At 46.3% G+C, this 17628-nt stretch overlaps 1 protein-coding gene across 1 annotated transcript in view; it reads left to right on the top strand.

Moving 5' to 3' along the window:
* The first annotated feature begins 108 nt into the window (after positions 1 to 108).
* B3GNT2 (UDP-GlcNAc:betaGal beta-1,3-N-acetylglucosaminyltransferase 2) overlaps positions 109 to 17628 on the top strand; it is a 28156-nt gene continuing 10636 nt past the window's right edge. The window contains exon 1 of the mRNA XM_027620439.2: positions 109 to 366. The gene's annotated coding sequence lies outside the window, so the exon portion shown is untranslated. The remainder of the gene's footprint in view (positions 367 to 17628) is intronic.

Below are 17628 nucleotides of genomic sequence, written 5' to 3'. Positions count from 1 at the left end.
CCCCAAACTTGGGGCGCCGGGCTGCGGGCCCCGCTGGGCGGTGACGTGAGGGGTGGTGCCGGGCCTGATTGGCGCGCCGGGCGGGGGCGAAGGCGGGGCCCGACCCGGGCGCCCAGAGGCGGCGGCGGCGCGGGGAGCTGGAGCCGGGAGTGAGAGGCGCAGTGGCGGTGGCGGCAACAAGTGCCGGAGACAAGCGGTGCCGGTGACTTCCCCGCCGCCGACACCACCGGGCCGCCCCTCGCGGAGCAACGTATGGAGCGGGAGCGGCGGCAGTCGCCGGGCTGAGCCGCGCCGAGCGGCCGGGACGTGGATGCGGCCGGGATCTCCCGCCCCCGCCCCGCTGAGCAGGAGCTGCTCCCGGACAAGGTAGGGCCCCCTCCCGCCCCTCTTCCCCTCCCCCCCGTCTCCCCCAGCTCACTCCACCGCCTTTCCATCTCTACTCCCCGCTCCTTCGCACTGACTCCTCTCCCTCGCAGTCCCGTTCCTCGCCGGTTCCGGCTTCGTACCGGCGCGCCACGGGAGGAAACCGTTCCCGGGTGGCTCCCGCCGCATATTTAGGCGTCCCCCCTTCCCTCCGGCTTCCTTACCCTAGAGGAAGGGGAGAACGAAACCAGCAGCGGACTGTCTTTTTAGTCTCTTGCCTATTCCACCCCCACCCCCACGGGGCCCTGGGACATCCCCCCTCCTCGCTGCACCCCAACTTCCGGGGGAGCCCGCGCGGGGGTGATGCAGGCATTGGGAAGGGGCGTCTGGGGCCGTCGTCCTCACTTGGCTTCCACCGCGTTTTGGGTAGGGGGCCGTGCGTATTTTCTCACTCGCACCCCCTCACCCCACCCTCGCACTGCGCTGGTCTCGGTTGCCGCATGGGGAGATCAGGTGTTTTGCGAGCCAAAGAGCCGCCAGCCGCCGCTCCCCACCCCCATCTGCCTTCCGCTGCCACCTCCGGGTCCCCAAAGGCTGGTTTCTGTGAAACTTAGGGAGAACCTTTCGCTTTGACCTCTAAAAAATTGTTCCACGCCGCCGGCGTTGAATGATTAACCAGGCTACTAGTCTGAGACCTGGGGAGGGGGATGGGTGGGTGCTGCCCGGAGCGCGTAAGGCAGGCTTTGGCAAAACACCTCTCTGGAAGGGTGGGCGTGGGGGCGCTCGGTGGGACCCCGCGAGCGGAGATCTTGGAGGCTGCCCGGGAACGGCAGGCGGACCCTTCTGGAGGTAGTAAAATCAAGTCACCTTAATATCTCGGCCACGGTATTTTGCACTTAGGACGGAGGAGCCCCAGAACCCATTATCTCCCTACAAGTGTCAGGGCATGAAAGCTTATCCCTGAAATTAACACATGATAAGCCTGGATTGGCGAGGAGGCTCCCTCTCCTCCTTAAAAACTCAGGGATGGTATGTTTGTCTTTGCTCCCCAACCCCCACGGCCTCGTGAAGCTTCCCAATTTCGTGGAAAGATAGTTTAGAACAATTATACCAAGGGAGGCCCCTCCCTTGTTGGAGCCTTGCTGGAGATTGCAGTTTGCTAAACCAGTTGGTGAATATGGGCGTCTACTTGTTATAACATTTTTCCGGTGTATTTTGCCTCGGGAGGTGGTCAACAGGGTCAGGATCGGGGCCAGGAAGGCGGGGGGATCCGAGCCTCGCCCAGTCTGAGGGCTCTCGAGCCGAGCTGTCTCCTGATCGCGCCCATGAGGATCTGACAGCTTACCCCGGTGGGAGGAAAGGCTGGGGTGGTCACTTCTTCCCACTTTCCTAGTTCTCACTTCTCTTTCTTTTGAATAGAGGTTATTAAGCCTGGTGGAATTTGGGAGTGTTACAGAGTCCTGTGCTCTTAAATCAGATTAGATTTTAAGACCAGGGAATTGCAGAACCCTATAGAATTCTCTACATGAGAAAACCTTTCCCCCCTGCCCAGCTTTACGAATGTCTGTATCTTTGGATCTAATGTTTGAAATTACTTTTTCAGTTTGAAATACTGCTTTTCCCCTTGGCCATCTCCCAACATCAGGGGCTCACTGCTCTTCATTTCATGTGTGTTGTTGAAAGGCCTAATTCCCCATAAAAGTTCAAGTTCCCACCCTCACTGTTCACTGGTCTCGAATCTGCCAACATACGGTCGCGTGACCTCTGGCAGGTTGTTGACCATCCCAGCCTTATTTTCCATAACGGGTTTTGGGGATGGCAGCCCCTGCTCTACAAGATTGTTTTTGACGACAGACAGGATAATGTTTGTCCAACTCCTGGCTCTGCATCATGGGAATTAAGAAGCACTTAATGGATGGTGGTCATTGTGTAATCAGTATAGAAGTTCCTCTAGGCATCAACTTCCCTTTACCAAAAACAGTAACTGGGAACCAGTTAGATTGGTCTAACACTGAAATCAGCCAAATTTGGCAGATGCAGATAAAGTTTTTTAAAATCCAAGAAATGAAGTAACCTTTTGATGAAAAGAAACATAATATGCTTTTTTTCTGGGTTTCTGATGGATAGCTGAGTAATGGCTTGTAGTTTCGAAGAGTTCTGTGTTTAAAAAAACAATTTAGATTTCTCCAATGCTAAGACACTACAGTTTTGCTAAAATAGGAAAGTGGAACTGATAATTCATGGTTGATTTTTCACTATACAATTTGTTCAAATGTGCCTTTTTAATTTTTATTATTTTTAAAATTTTATATATTTATTGGCGAGAGAGAGAGAGAGAGAGAGAATGAGAGAGAAAGCACAAGCAGGGGGAGGGAGAGGGAGAGCTGAGCCGGAAACCTGCCAGTTTGTGAACCGATGGACTGACAGCCCCGGGCGGTGGGCCGGTTGGTCGGAGGAGGGACTGCATCAGGACCCTGGGATCATGACTTGAGCCGAAGGCAGACGCTTAACTGACTGAGCCACCCAGGTGCCTCTAAATGTGTGCCTTTTTTAGAGGTACATTGGAGAAAAAGGAGTTATATTAGGAAATGAGGAATCTAAAAAAAAATGGATCATTCTGCCTTACATGATGCGTTGTTGATACAAAGCTAAGATGTTCTGGATAGAAATGCATGAGGCTTTTTCAGCTGATGCAGGATAAGGGAAAAGATGAATCCATTGTTTCTTAAAGAAACTTTGAAACTTCAAATTTTAATGTTTTCTGGTAATGCCTGTTTTTTTGTTGTTGTTGTTCTGTTTCTTTTGAAACCATAATTTAGGGATCCTGACCCGGTGCTGCGAATGTGCCTGAAGTGTACTGTGTTCTTAACATACTGGGTCAGTGCTTTTAATTCTTTCTAACTTGTTTAATAGCCACAAAATTTGACTTTCCTTAGTTTTTTTGACAGTTTTATTGGACAGTTTGTTAAAGACTTTAACAATTAATAAATGCCAATGGTTACTTTTATAAACATTAAGATTCTTGCAACTGGGATAATACTTGGTTATATAATCTATTGCAACATGCCCAATTGTGGTGTATAACTAACTTACCAATACTGGAAAACTCTCATAAAGGCCTTTTGGTCTTATATGCAGATGCTCAGAGGGAACTAAAATTTCAATCAATTGCCTTGTAATTTTAGTATATACAGAATGTTAAAACATGAATTAAACCAGGCTCTGACAATTTGAAGGTTGGTTTTCCTGGCTGACCTAATCAAAAGCACCCAGGAGGGACCACAGCACATGTAGCCAACAGGTGTGTAGATACAGCTATCTCCTCCCCCACACTCACCCCCAGGGTGGGATAACTGTTAACTAGGTGGCTTGCCAAAGATTTCTCCAAATGGTAGGATGAGTAAATTCCTCTCTCTGGGGAGGCAATTACCGTTCAAATAAGAGGTATATGTGTGTGGTATAAGACTTTAAGAGAATTGATGTAATGATTTCATCATCACCTGGTGATGAGGCTTTGCTAGTCTGAACAGAACTTCAGTGGGAAGCACTTGTACTTGATGGAGAATTTGTTATTAGGGCATTTGTGGTAGTTACTTTACTGCCGGAAAAAGTTCATTGCACCAGTTTTCTATATGTTAGAACTCTGAGCTGAGATTTTGCACTTACTGTGTGTTGCCACTACTGTGAACTTGATGTTCTTTGCCCATCAGCTTTGTCTCCTTGCCTTTCTTAATTTTTGTAACAAAACTCAAATTTCCTCTTTTTTTTTTTAAGTAAGCTCCATGCCCAGCGTGGGGCTTGAACTCACAATCCTGAGATCAAGAGTCTCATGCTCTACTGTCTGAGCCAGCCAGGTGCCCCCAAAATTCAAATTTCTTTTGAGAGTTAGCATTGTTGATAAAGTTATAACATGTCTTGAAATATTTTGTGTAATTTTAGCTTTAGGTGTTTCTATAGATGACTTTGCTACAAATGATTTTCTGTGCATCTGTGAACATTCCCTTAGAGCAGGGTTTAAAATTGTATTCTGATGTGGCTACAGAGGGGAAATTCCCAGTAGCCAGGAAATTGATACTCTACTTTTCATTCTGTGGCATTTAAAAACAGGTTTATTGTTCCAGTATTTTCACTCTGATGTGATTAGGATGTACGTTGCTTACCAGAATACTTTAAAAAAAAAATGATTATCCGAGGGAGTCAATTCTAGAGTGTGGCCAGGTTCTGTCGGAGTGGTGGTTTAGTGGTTAAGAGTATGAACTTGGAGTCAGTCAGATGAGGAATTTTTTTTCTTTAACTTGAGGTATAGCATCCAGTAAAGTGAGAAGTGCTCTGATATTGTATGTACTTGCTGAATGTATATCCACCACCCTGCTCAAGAAGTAAACATTTTCAGGACCCCAAAATGTGCCTGTGCCATTTCTAGTCAGTAACCACCCTCTAGAGGGAACTTTCATATCATCTTAGATGTGACTGCTTTCACATAGATTGGTTTTGCCTGTTCTTGAACCTAATAGAAATGGAATTATAGAATCATACTGTGTATAGTCTTTTGTGAAACAGACCTGGTTTTGAGTTGGTTTTTGCCACTGTGTGACTGTAGTTACTGTGACTAAGTTCCTTAACTTCTCTGAGCCTCAGTTTCTTCATTTGTGAAGTTGGGGGAGATGAAACTCTTATCTCAGATTTACTAGGAAAATTAATGTGATCATGCACCTAAAATATCTAGCACCTCATGCTTGACATGAGGTTTCCTTGTCCCCCTTTTATTTCTTTAAAAAGGTGATAACTAAAGGGGCGCCTGGGTTGCTCATTTAGTTTAGCGTCCAGCTCTTGATTTCAGCTCAGGTCGTGATCTCATGGGCCGTGGGATTGAGCCACACTCAGCAGGGAGTCTGCTTGAGATTCTCTCCCCCTGCCCCCTTCTCCAACTCATGCGTGTGTAGGTCTCTCTCTCTCTCTCAGAATAAATAAATACATCTTTAAAAAAATGTGGTAACGGGTGCCTGGGTGGCTCAGATGGTTAAGCGTCTGCCTTCGGCTCAGGTCATGATCCCAGGGTCCTGGGATCGAGTCCCGCATCGGGCTCCCTACTCCTTGGGAGCCTGCTTCTCCCTCTGCCTCTCTCTCTCTCTGTCTCTCATGAATAAATAAATAAAATCTTTAAAAAAATGGTAACTAAAGCAATTATATCTTCCTTGTTTTAATAATGCTATTTCACTATAAAAGTTATGTTGGTCTTTTGCTGAAAGTTAGAAGCCAAGTCTTTGTTGATTCAACACTTTGTTGATGTAGCTTTCAGCTTAAATAAGACATATTATGTCTTGGTAACTGATTGTCTATTATTTTTTTAAAAATTTATTTATTTTGGAAAGAGAGAGAACGAGCGAGTGGGGGGGAGGGACAGAGGGGAAGAGAGAGAATCTGAAGCAGACTCCCCAAGACCTGAGCCGAAATCAAGAGTCAGACGCTTAATGGACTGAGCACACAGGTGCCCCTCCTGTTATTTTTAATCTACATTTTCTCTATAAGTCATGAAATGACAGTCATTGAAATGTCCCATTTAGAGCCGATCAGTCACTTGCTGTCACTTGCATGGTATAAGCTAGGGTGCAATGGTGACAGTTTACACTTGATTATGAAATCTATGGAAGAGTTTAGATAAGAGGGAACAGTAAGTGCCTGGGATATCCAGAACAATGTTTACTGCTTTATGTTTTGTGAAATAATTATTTCAGAAGTGAAAGCACAGGGCCAGTTGTTAGGCTCAGACCATTGCATGCTCAGACAAACCTTTTAAAACATTCGCAACTTCTATAATCTTCCTCTGCAAGTAGTATATATATTCAGTGTTTCTCATGTTCCCAGTTTTCTGGTGGGCTTTTTGGATATTTTCTATTTTTGGAGCCACTCTTTAAATATAACTCGGGTGGTACTGTGGCATTCTTTCTAAAAGACTTCTTTTTCTTATGATGTTTATTTAGGGGAAAAAAACAAGGTAAGGTAAAGGAAAAGAAAATTTCATCATCTCTTAACACTGTAACTACTCTTAACTTGGTTTGGATCCTTCTAGGTTCTTTTCTCTGCATCTGTACGCTTCCAAAATGGGCTTAGGAAAAACACATTGCTGATGCTTTGGGCAAATTTAAAATGGGTTGTATGGCTTGTCTAGAGATATATCTGACTGAGAGAGGGTGTGAGGTTCAAATCCATCCCCACTCTGGCCCCTCCTTGTGGCTGTACCATTGTCAGGAGTGCTGGGCGTGCCGTCCCCCAACACTCCCATCAGGACCCCTGTCTTCCAGATTACAGTAGCTGAGAGAGAATACCTGTCCTTGGGACCCCCTCCCCCTGAGACCTCAAGATGATGTATAATCAGATGAGCATTTTGTTCACTTAGCCAGCATTAATTGAGCACTTACTGTATGCCTAGCACTGTGCTTGGCCCCATGTGTATTCCTAGGTAGGTCAGATACAGTTCTGCCCTCGAGTTAGCAGTCTGTGGACACTCTAACCCAGAACTGATGAAAAAGTGTTCTTGTAGAGGTGCAAGCAATGTGCAGTTTGGGGGGCAGCTAAGAAAGGCTTCCTGAGGAAGTGGTGTTTAGGCTTAGCCTTAATGGATGAATTAATGACTGTTCGGAGGGCAGAGGCAGGTATTGCAGGCTTATGGCAGTGTGTCAGGGAAATAGCCGGTGATCCTGCGGGTTTGGAGGTCAGGGTGTTTAGGAAGGGGTAATAGGACACGGTGCAACCCTAGTGACCATGCAAAGAAGTGGCACTGGATAGTTATGGAGGTCGTGAGAGCCATGGAAAGTTCCTGCAGAGAGAATGTGGTGACAGGTCAGGGTCAGGCTTGCATTTAGGAAGATGAGCTTGAGCCTGACAGGTCGATGCAAGGCAGGTGTGATCATGGGCCGTCATTTTACAGCCTCCTGATGGGGAATGGTTTTCCCATTTGCCCCTCAGTGGTCTGTTCTCTGAAAGAAGGTGGAGGAATATTTAAAAACTGACATTACTTTATACACTTCTCTAATGACACACCTCCAGTGGCTCCTGCTCTTGTCAGACTAAAGCCAGGGTTCTTCTGTCACCTCCCAGGCTCTTGGTTCCGTTGACTCTAGCCACACTGGTCTCTGCGCTCTCCTGCCTCTGGCTGTTCCCTCTTCCTGCCCCACTCCTGCACCTTCTTTTTGAGAAGAGAGGTTTCGCTTATCTGTACAGTCCTTTGTATTTTGTCTGAGTTCTTACCAACCTTCTGATAATTGGCCACATAACTTTATTCTTGGTTGTCTGTTTTAAACACTGCTCCGTTAGAGTAGGTGCTTGATACGTGCTGAATTCGGTCACTTCATCAATCTTTCTGGAGGAAAAGTGAGTGCCCAAACCAGGCCAGGGATGGTACAGGATTAAAGTGTATATATGTGATTTATTTGAAAGAGAGTGAGAGAGAAAAAGACTCATGTTGGTGGGACGGGATTTGGAAACCAGTACAGGAAAGTATGAAAGGGGTGATCTACAGATAGAGTACATTGGGGATTTTTTTAACATTTAGGACATTGGAGTCTGTAGTGGTGTCTCAGAGGGTCCAGGGGATAGGAGCAACGGAAGACCCAGCAATAAGCTTGAGCCCAGAACTGTGGAGAGCACCCATTTGGGGGCATGAGGCCAGGAGCAAAGCTGCCAAGGTGCAGGAGAACAAGAAAGAGAATCTGGGTTCGGTGGTCTTGAATTTGGGGTGAATTTTGGGGTGTTAGGTGCCCTGGGAAGTCAGGAAAGGCCAAGGACTATGATGATTCTAGAAGATGGAGGGAATTGGGAGGGTCAGGGCATGACAAGGAGCAGAACCTTTTCAGGATGTTGGCAGAGAAGGGAAAGAGGGGCTTGTGTCTGGAGCTACTGGGAGGGAGAGCTTTGAAGGTGAAGGAGAATGGAGATCCACCCTCCGTAGGGTACATCAAACACTGTCACAGGGCACGGTAATCTTACGAGGGCTGGGGAGTGGCTTACTGTAGTGGCCCATGTGGAGAACTTGAAGTAGATTTTGGTTGTAGCGCTGACTTAAAAACAAAAAACCTTTGTAACCATGGCAACCTACTTAGCTTCTTTTACCTCCCCCACCCCCACAAAATAGGAAAAAACCTACACAGCTAACCTCACGTGTTGATTGTTTAAATCCAGTTCAGTCATGAATATGAAAGCGTTAACACTCCAGTAAGGTTATTTCTATGGACCATAAACTTGCTAAGGTTTTTAATTTGTGCTTCAGAATTATGTTGCTTTTTATTTTCTTTGAAAAGCACTTAACATCCAAATGCTTCTCTGAAGTGCTTCTTTTTTGAGTCCCGATCAGAGAGTAACACAATTGTGTTAAAAAACCAAACCAAAACAAAATAAAACCTTCAAGTCTAGCTCTAGATTATTCATTGGGAAGCCTAGTGATGTTTTCAGAATCAAATATAGTTGTTTAGCCTTGCAAGGGTCTAATTGGGTTTGTTACAAATACCGTCTTTTCTTAATATTTAACATTTGGAACTAACGAAATATATTTTACATTTATTATTTTATGGCTGAATCTGACGTTTGTTTATAAGGAATTTATGTAGCTTTTATTCTTAAAGTAAATGAGATGCAGCCGTTTTATTTTTCTTCTCTTTGCCACATAAGGAATTATTTTCTTCAAATGAACTTAAAATATCTCTCATGAATACTTCTATTTTTAACTGACTGTTTCTCTCTTTTGAATTTTTTTTCCTTAAGTTTCTGATGGATCCTTTAAAAAAAAAAATCCTCTTTACAATGGAAATTTTCCAACCAGTGCAGATACAGAGAGTGATAGAATGAAGCCGCAGGTGGCTGTCACTGGGTTCAGCATGATGGCCTCTCTGTTTTTGTCCGTACCCCACGCATGAGTAGGAGGCTGTGTGGGCACCACCCAGAGCGGGAGGGCACATCCTGCTGGACCTCCAGGTCACCAGTTGGAGAAGTAGAAACCATGGGAGTGTTTGGACCCCCCATGGGGAGGGAGAGGCGAGCAGAGAGTGGACCCTGGGTGATACACGATTGCTATGGTCCCTGATATTTCCAAGTAGGTGATAGCCTATGACATGTGAAGGTAACATTCACAGACATACTTAAAATTAGATGATTTAAGCTGCTTGGTAAAAGAGGCCCCGTTTCTAAGCTGCTCTGTCTTGTGCTCATATATTGAGCAAACATAATCTCTTTTATTTTGGCAACATAAATTTTTCTTGGCAGGTGGCCAAAGAAAGAAGTGTTACCATTTCATCTCTTTAAATATGTGGAGGTAAGTCTTGGTTGAACAGCCCCCTTTTAATAGAACATTTGGATTAAAGGCCAAAATGTCTGTTTTGAGGATGTGTATTTTCAATCTATATGATTTATTTTGATATTTGAAAAAGCAACTTTAAAAAACAATCCTTAAGCTTCTTTTAGTAACTTCTTGAAATTTGACATGTGAGGAAGGGAAAAGAGGCAGGAAAGGGAGAGGAGTCTAGGAGAAGGGAACTGGGGAGGGCAGTTTGCTTGTTTGGTACCCCATTCTGAAGTTGCCACCCTAGGGTCACTTGTCACTAGAAAGGTGGTCCTCTGGGATAAGGATGGTCCCTGACTCTGGAGGAGAGGTGGCATCCCAGGGGGAGCCCTGTTTAATTGGATCCTCTGTGTAAGGAGCGGTGGCTGGGGTGCTTTCACCTCGTGATTACAGCACATGTTGGGGGGTGTGCCTTGGTCCCGCCTCCCCCTGGGGTTGAGAAAGAAGGATATTGGCTCACCTGGAACCGTTTAGGCTGGGGAGCATTGCTAGGGGTGAGAGCTGGGTTCTGGGTAGCTAGCTCTTGGTATTCCTTTTGGGAGGTTCCAGTTTTGGGGGAATCCCAAGTGCTGGGAGGGAAGATTCAGTACAGGGCACTAAGGGAATGAGGGTATCCTCGTGGAGGAGGCAGTGGCATTTGAACCTGGGTCTTCCAGGAATGGTGAGGATTTAGAGGCAGGAGAATGGACAGTTCAGGCTGGGGGAAGCTAGCATGTGCAAAGGTGTGGGAGGGGAGGACGGGAGTTGTTCTTAAGGGGTGCAGGTGCCCTAGGAGTTCTCTGAGAGGCGACTGTGAGGGCAGCATACTTGAATCTAGGATCAGGTCTTTGTGAGAGTGCTTAATGAGGATGGGGGTGCCTACCTCCCCTGTACCCTAACCCTGCCAACCGTGCAGCTCCATGTTTGTCTTCAAGTTTGGCAGCAACAGGGATGTAAACCCATCTGGCTTCCCAGTTCCTGCCACTCTCCTTCCCTTCACTCTCCATCTTGGGAACCTTGGGCCAGTTTTGGAAGCAGTTGACTTATCTGTAAAATGAGGATACCTCAGGAACCATTTCACAGGACTCAGTACCCAGTTGGGTCCTTGGCATGCTTCCCGGCCCGTGGACAAGCTCTTTGTGAATGGGTAGGGGCTGGTATGCGCTTGTTAATCTTGTTGTAAGGAGTGTCCCTGGTACCTCTATCCCATTCCTTCGTTTCTTGTCTCCCCTCTCCCCGCAAGGTATTAGGTCTCTTGGGTCCTTCGATTTTAATACAACATGATTTAAATCTCTGCACAAGCCAATTCTGCACAACCTTCTATGATTTTCATTCATTTTTTTAGAACAGTGAGTCAGGCAGTCAACTCAGGGCTGCTCCTCTAAGGGACTCTGAATGGGTATGAATGGAGTCCTGGAAGCAGGGGCGTGGTACTCATGCCCCTTGGTGTCACTTTCATTGTAACTAAGGGCAGGTGCTCTTTACGAAAGTGTGTCGCTGGGAACCTTCATCCTAACAGCCAAGAAATGGAGACTTCCCAGGGCAATTTATTAGATTACTTAACATAAACACAATGAATGTCATTGGTATTGATTTAAATATTAAAGTTACAAAAGAAGTCTGATACATTATTTGCAATCTCAGTTTGCAGCATGTTCAAACAATGTTTTCTTGATTTGGGGAGGTTATATTTTTATATTAGAAGGAAGACAGATGGAAACATTTATTTTGCAGGAAACTGATGGACATGCTCTCAAAGTCTACATTTCGTAAGGTCAAGAGTGGCCAAATATAATTTAATAAAAGTGGGAAGGGCAGTGGTTGATTTGAAAATTTGCCTGTAGAGCTTGTGGGAAGTGACTTAGATAAATCTCTATGCCAGAGAAAATGGAAGATTGGATCTGGCAGTCCAGGTGCTTAACCTTAAGGTGATTGTTTTAAAATAAAGTTCTACTTCTTTTTGTGGTCAGTTATCACAACCCACGGAATTAAGTGGTGGGGGAATGACGTAATTTTGAAAGTCAATTTTAAAACTTTGACGAGAGCCAACTTTTAATTTTGTTAACAAGTTAGTCATTAAATGAAATTTTCATGTATTTTTACTATGTAAAAATGACAGTAATCTCTTTTCCGATACTTCTACGAAAATATTCTCTCTTAACTTGATTTCATCAGCTTTTCTTTATAAGTGTCTGTAGACAAAAGGAGCCCACATAGCAGGCACCAGATTACCTCCTCTCCTCCCTATCTCTTTATACCAAGATTGCCAAGCCATGCTGATGGCCTACTTATTTCCAGAAGCATTTATACAAGGTCAGTTTGATAACTTAGTTTATATAATGGGGTTCTTTTCTAGTCCAGTACTGTAATTTATGCTTGTGCATTTTTATTAATTTGTGATCACCTTCCAACCCTTTGGCCTATGTTTGCTTATAGATTTATTTAATCATTTTTAGTATATGTGCTGCCGAAGTGAGCACATAGATTTATTTAATCATATTAGACTGTTTTCTGAGATGTTTTTAGGTTATGTGCTGCATGGAGATAATGACATCTTTTAATGCTTCCGTGATGGCTTGGGGTGAGGCCTTGAGGGGGAAAGCCCTGGAATTGGAGAAGGCTTAGAGCCCTTGGGAAGAGGAGTGGCCTGATCTCACAAATAGCCAGGGGCCAGGTATGGGACTCTGAGGGGGCTGGAGATGGAGGGCCTGTGTGTGAAATTATTCAACAATGACTTGTTTAGAGTATGTTGACTCTTGATCAAAAAGATAAAAATTTTAGTTAGTCCTGGGACGCCTGGGTGGCTCAGTCGTTAAGCATCTGTCTTTGGCTCAGGTCATGGTCCCAGGATCCTGGGATTGAGCCCCACATCGGGCTCCCTGCTCGGTAGGAAGCCTGCTTCTCCCTCTCCCATCCCCCTGCTTGTGTTCCCTCTCTCGCTGCGTCTCTCTGTGTCAAATAAATAAAATCTTTAAAAAAAATTTTTTTAGTTAGTCTTGTTTCTTTACCGCTCCTCCCCTTTTATGTCCTCCTCATCTTCAGATTCATTGACTAAGTATCAATATACTGTCTGAGCGGCAGACACAAGAGATACAGAAGTGAATGTGGATATGGCCCTGCCCCTGGCCTTGAGGCCCCCCACATCCTGTGGGTGTGTCAGACTTGTTACCAACAAGCGTGGATAAGTCAGATAAACGTGTGTGTTAGGCTTTCCAGCAGCAAAGGGGAAGCAATACACACACATCCGGGAGAGGGGTTTGGGGATGGTGCCACTCTAGCAGTGCTGGAGCAGTTGGCTTCTTTGCCTTTTTCTTATTTATGTTGAAGGCCTAGAACTGAAGCTGCGGACTGTGAGGAAAAGACTTGTCACTAACGGTAATTCTCACTGCTGGACTCACCCACCTGATTCTCCCCGTGGTGGCGGGGGTGGGAGGGGCATCAGCTAAGACTCTGGGCCTCCTGGTACCTTGGTTTCCTTTTCTGAAACTGAGGTGATTGGAGTAGATGAGCTCTCAGGCCCTGGAGAGGAAATTCTTATGGCTTCTTTGTGGTAACAAACTTGGTCTGTGATCTGTGCGTGTGGAATGGGTGTGCTCGTGATAGAGAAAACCAGTGAAAGGGTGAGATGGTACAGTTTGTGGCTAACACTCACTCTTTGATCATCTCTTCTGACATGGGCCGGGATCCTCTCCTCTCCTGACTTCTGGGCCAGCTCTGCACTAACCTGTAGCCGGGTACAGGGCCGTGCTGGGATCCCTCACTTTAGGCCCTGCTGCTGGAGGCGAGGGGGATGAGAAGGCAGCATTTCTCTGTGTAAACAGCTCTCACAAAAGGGTTTGCCTGGATGAGTTTGTGACTGGGCCGGTTTAAGCCCCTGCTGGCCCCTCGTTCTTTAGTGTGGATAAATACCTGACACACCTCTGCAGGGACTTCAGCCCTGGTTGGGAAGGTGCCTGCCTTACCGGATCAGGACCTCTGGCACCTTCAACCAATGAACAGTTCCCAACAGGCGATCTAAAGGATTTCTCTCATGCTGATTAAGATTTTCATTACTAAATTACTTTTTTTTTTTTAAGCCTAACTTTATTTGGGGATTCTTGAAATCTTCTTGAGCACCAACATTGTGTGGTAAGAAAGAGTGAGCTTAGTCTTGGGTCAGGGTCCAGGGTCCAAATGCTGGCTCTTCCAGGATTAGCTCCATAACCTCAGACTAATTGCTTCACATTTTTGAGCTTGCAAAGATTAAATGAGAAGAGAACCACCGACATAGAAAAATGGGAAAGGGCATGAGGAGTAGGAAAATCAGGAAGGAAGCATGTGAAAAGAACAGTGTAAATTAAAACAGGGAGACGTCCTTTCTTTGTAAAGATTAAAAAGGCAGCATCCACGGTCAACTCATCGATAGCTCCGTGTTCTTGGGTGTGTGGTGAAGATAAACCAGTCTGGCCTTTCATTTTGGTGGGGGAATGGAAGGGGAGGAGAGGAGATAATTTGATTGTTTACTTTCTCTCTGTAGTTTTTCCAAAGGAGATAATAAGACAAAAAAGATGCATTTATGAGGTTGTTCATCAATGTTTTTTGATTATGTGGAAAATCACAGACAACTCACTGGTCGTGATTGGTAAGCCAGAACAGATTCCTGTGTTCCAGTAGAGATGCACGAGAGCTCTGCTGATAGGTGACAGACTTCTCAGATCATGCTCTTTCCTCTGTGAACTGCATCTGCTGTACGGAAATTGAATCTCAGTGGGGCACCTGGGTGGCTCAGTTCGTTAAGCATCCGACTCAATTTCGGCTTTTGGCTCAGGTCATGATCTCAGCGTTGTGAGATCGAGCCCTGCATCAGGCTCCGTGCTGTGCGTGGAGCCTGCTGAAGATTCTCTCCCCCTCTGTCCCCTCCCTCTCCTACTAAAACTAAAAATCTCAGTGAATGCAGAAGCCACCTGTTTTGTTTCTCAACGTGGACATCAATTTGGAGTTCTTCATTTTCCCTTATTTCATATTCCTGTGTGATTTAGTGCATTTTCTTTTCTTTATTTTTTTTAAATAGAGGGCCTGTGAAAGAAGGAGAACACATTCCGGCAACCTCTCCAGTGGTTGCACTTGTAAGTGAGGCACAGCTATGGGTCCTCTTCTGGGGAGAGGCCCTGGGCCCACCAGCACTTACCTCCTCTTCCCAGTGTGGTCTCCGAGCCCACAGACTGGCTGTGTTACCTCTGCCTGCAGATGCCCTGTGCCTCACTCAGGCCCTGCCTTGACCTCTGCTGTCCACTCATGGATGGTCACCTATGTGTTGCCTATCTGCTGATTCACCGTATCAGACCCATGTTTTATGATAAACCTTTCCTCCTAACTTCACACTCAGATAAAAGTATGCTTGGAGACGAATTTGGGTCGGTGACTGAGAGACAGAGAACTTGTGCCAGCTCCAGATTCACCCTGTGTTGCTGATATGTGAAAATGGATCAGGGCCTTCAGATATTTTACCTTTGCCTTCTGTAAGTTGAGGCTCTGAAGAGGATGTTGCAGAAGCATGGGATTTTCCTTCCTGGTTCCCAGGGTCTAGAACCAGGCTTCTGTAGAACCTGCTGTTTTGCACGCCTAGGGGCCTACAGGGCATGGCTTTTTCCAGCTCTGGCAACAGTGGTAGGATGGGGGAGACTGGGCTCACCCCAGGTCACTGCTTCCCTTTCCCTCCCCCCTCGTTAGCCCCACGTGTGTTCATACTGGAGCTTCATGATCCTGGCCACCTGGTCTTTGTCCCAGGCTGTGGCCATGAGCTGCTCTCGTCTAAGCCATATGTTGACATGCTAACCTGCCGTAGAAGGGAGTCTCCCCACTTCCTGGTTCCTGCAGCACTCTGGATTCACTGTGCGTGGTGACGCCCTCTGCACCCTTGTTCTCTCTGCATGCCCCCCAAGGCTTGTTTTCTCTCATTCTCCTGATGGGGACCCTGTGTGTTCCAGGGTTTGTTCCTGCACCCCAGAGGGTTGTTCCTGCTTTCCTGGGCACTGGACCATCTTTGGCCTGGGAACCCGGGAACTTTTCTGCCATCCATATCTTCTCAAATAAGCTCTGAACCTCTGTTCCACGTTTGTCCTTTTTCCGGTACTTTTCATCTGCCGAAGCCTACTCTTTAGAATTCTATTCCATCTTAATACTTACTCAGTTACCAGATTCTGAAACTTGTGCTTAAACTTGTGTGGTTTCTGCCTCCTGCTCAGACCCAGACTGACATGCATCCCGTGTAACCCAACTAAGCAAACAGAAGGATGGATCGGAGAGAAATCTGGGGATTTCTCTCAGGGCCTGTTGAGAGCCTGCCAGACTGCACTGTTTGTAGATAGGTCCTGGGGCTTGGAGTGGAAACTTACCAAGGCATAGCCATGTACAGCTCCTAACAGCGGCTTCCAGCACACATTAAGCTCCACAGGGATGGGGCGCCTGGGTGGCTCGGTCAGTTAAGCATCCAACTCTTGATTTTGGCTCAGGTCACAACCTCAGGGTCATGAGATTGAGCCCCGCATAGGGCTCTGCGCTGGGCGAAGAGCCTGCTTAAGATTTTCTCTTTCTTTCTCTCTGTCTCTCTCTCAAAAAAAAGGCCTCCACAGGAAGCAACTGCCTGCCTTTCAGCATTTCTTTTCTAAGATGATTTCCCACCTAGGAAAGTGGGTGCCCCTCAAATTTTAAGTCTGTACCAAGAGCCTTCCTTCCTTGAGGCATGTTCGCCCTAGGCCTCTACTGTCAGAGCCGTGATGGGGGTAACAATTGCTCAAGGTCCTCCCCTCGCCAGGAAGGAGGTGTGGAGGCTCCCCTGTTTGGGGATAGGACAGAGAAGGGTCTGCTGCAGGGGGAGGGACGGAGCCCTCACCTGAATCCCACGCACATGCGTTTCCACCTCCCTCCCCCACCCTGCACAGGGTCATTCCCCATGCATTGGTGGGCCTGGGGCTGACTGTGGGAAATGAGGGGCTGGGCCATAGTGTCCATCCCCGTTTAACTCTTCCGATTTTGTCCCCGAACTCCTAGATTTAATACAGACTCATTACTCCTGCAATTCATCTCTCTCTTAACTCTAGAAAAAATCCTTCAAATTTTTTTCTATTGTACTTTAGTACTTTTTTGAAAAGAGGTTTATATAAATACATGTGCGTGTTATTTATGAGCACTAAGTAAGTGATTTTCCAGTGTTACCTCTTTGGAGAAAAGGTGTATATGTTTAATCCAGTTTCTACTGACTGTCTCACTATATTCAATGAACTTGGCCAGATGACCAAAATATCTGTCCATTTAGCAAATGTGGAATGACTCTCAGGTGCCACGTGGTGGGGCTGGGCTAATGGTGGTATCGTGGGAAGACCTTGTTATGGAATATGCCCAGGTGTAGGCCAACATAATCAGGAGAGGATGCCCTAACTCCTGGGAGGTGGGTGCTCCAGCCAGGAGGTGACACTGGAACTAATTTATTTGGAAGGAAGAGAAGCTCTTCAGAAAGGCCTTTGCAAAAGGAGGGCACTCTGTAGATGGCAGAGCGAAGCTGAGATTTTTCTGGAAGAGAAATGTGTTTGCTGTGTTTTAATGTTCAAGTGTGGATGGTGTGCAGATGGGGGATGTTGGCTGAAGACGGTGGAGGGAAGTCGGAATCATTAGGAAGTGCCCTGGCTGGGACCAGAAGGCCATGTGAGTGAGAGCACTGAGGCTGGTGTTTGGGCTGGGGCATATCCCTTCAAGGGAGGTCTTGTAGAAGAGGGGAAGAGGCCCTGAGGCCCTGAGCTCTAGCCCTGGGAATGGAGAGGAGAGGAGTTTTAGAAGACAACACAGGTAGTTAACTCTTTGAGGGAGCTGTAGCTTGCTGGTGGTGGTTTGACCAAACCAGGGAACAGCATGAGCAGGGAGAGTGTGCATGTACAGGGTAGCTGGTGGGGAGGGTGTATCTGGGAACGTGTTGGACAGTA

This window comes from Zalophus californianus, chromosome 8, assembly GCF_009762305.2.
Source record: "Zalophus californianus isolate mZalCal1 chromosome 8, mZalCal1.pri.v2, whole genome shotgun sequence".
Classification (NCBI taxonomy): Eukaryota; Metazoa; Chordata; class Mammalia; order Carnivora; family Otariidae; genus Zalophus; species Zalophus californianus.
Note: the sequence above shows the minus strand (reverse complement) of the source record. Positions and strands in the feature narration are given on the sequence as shown.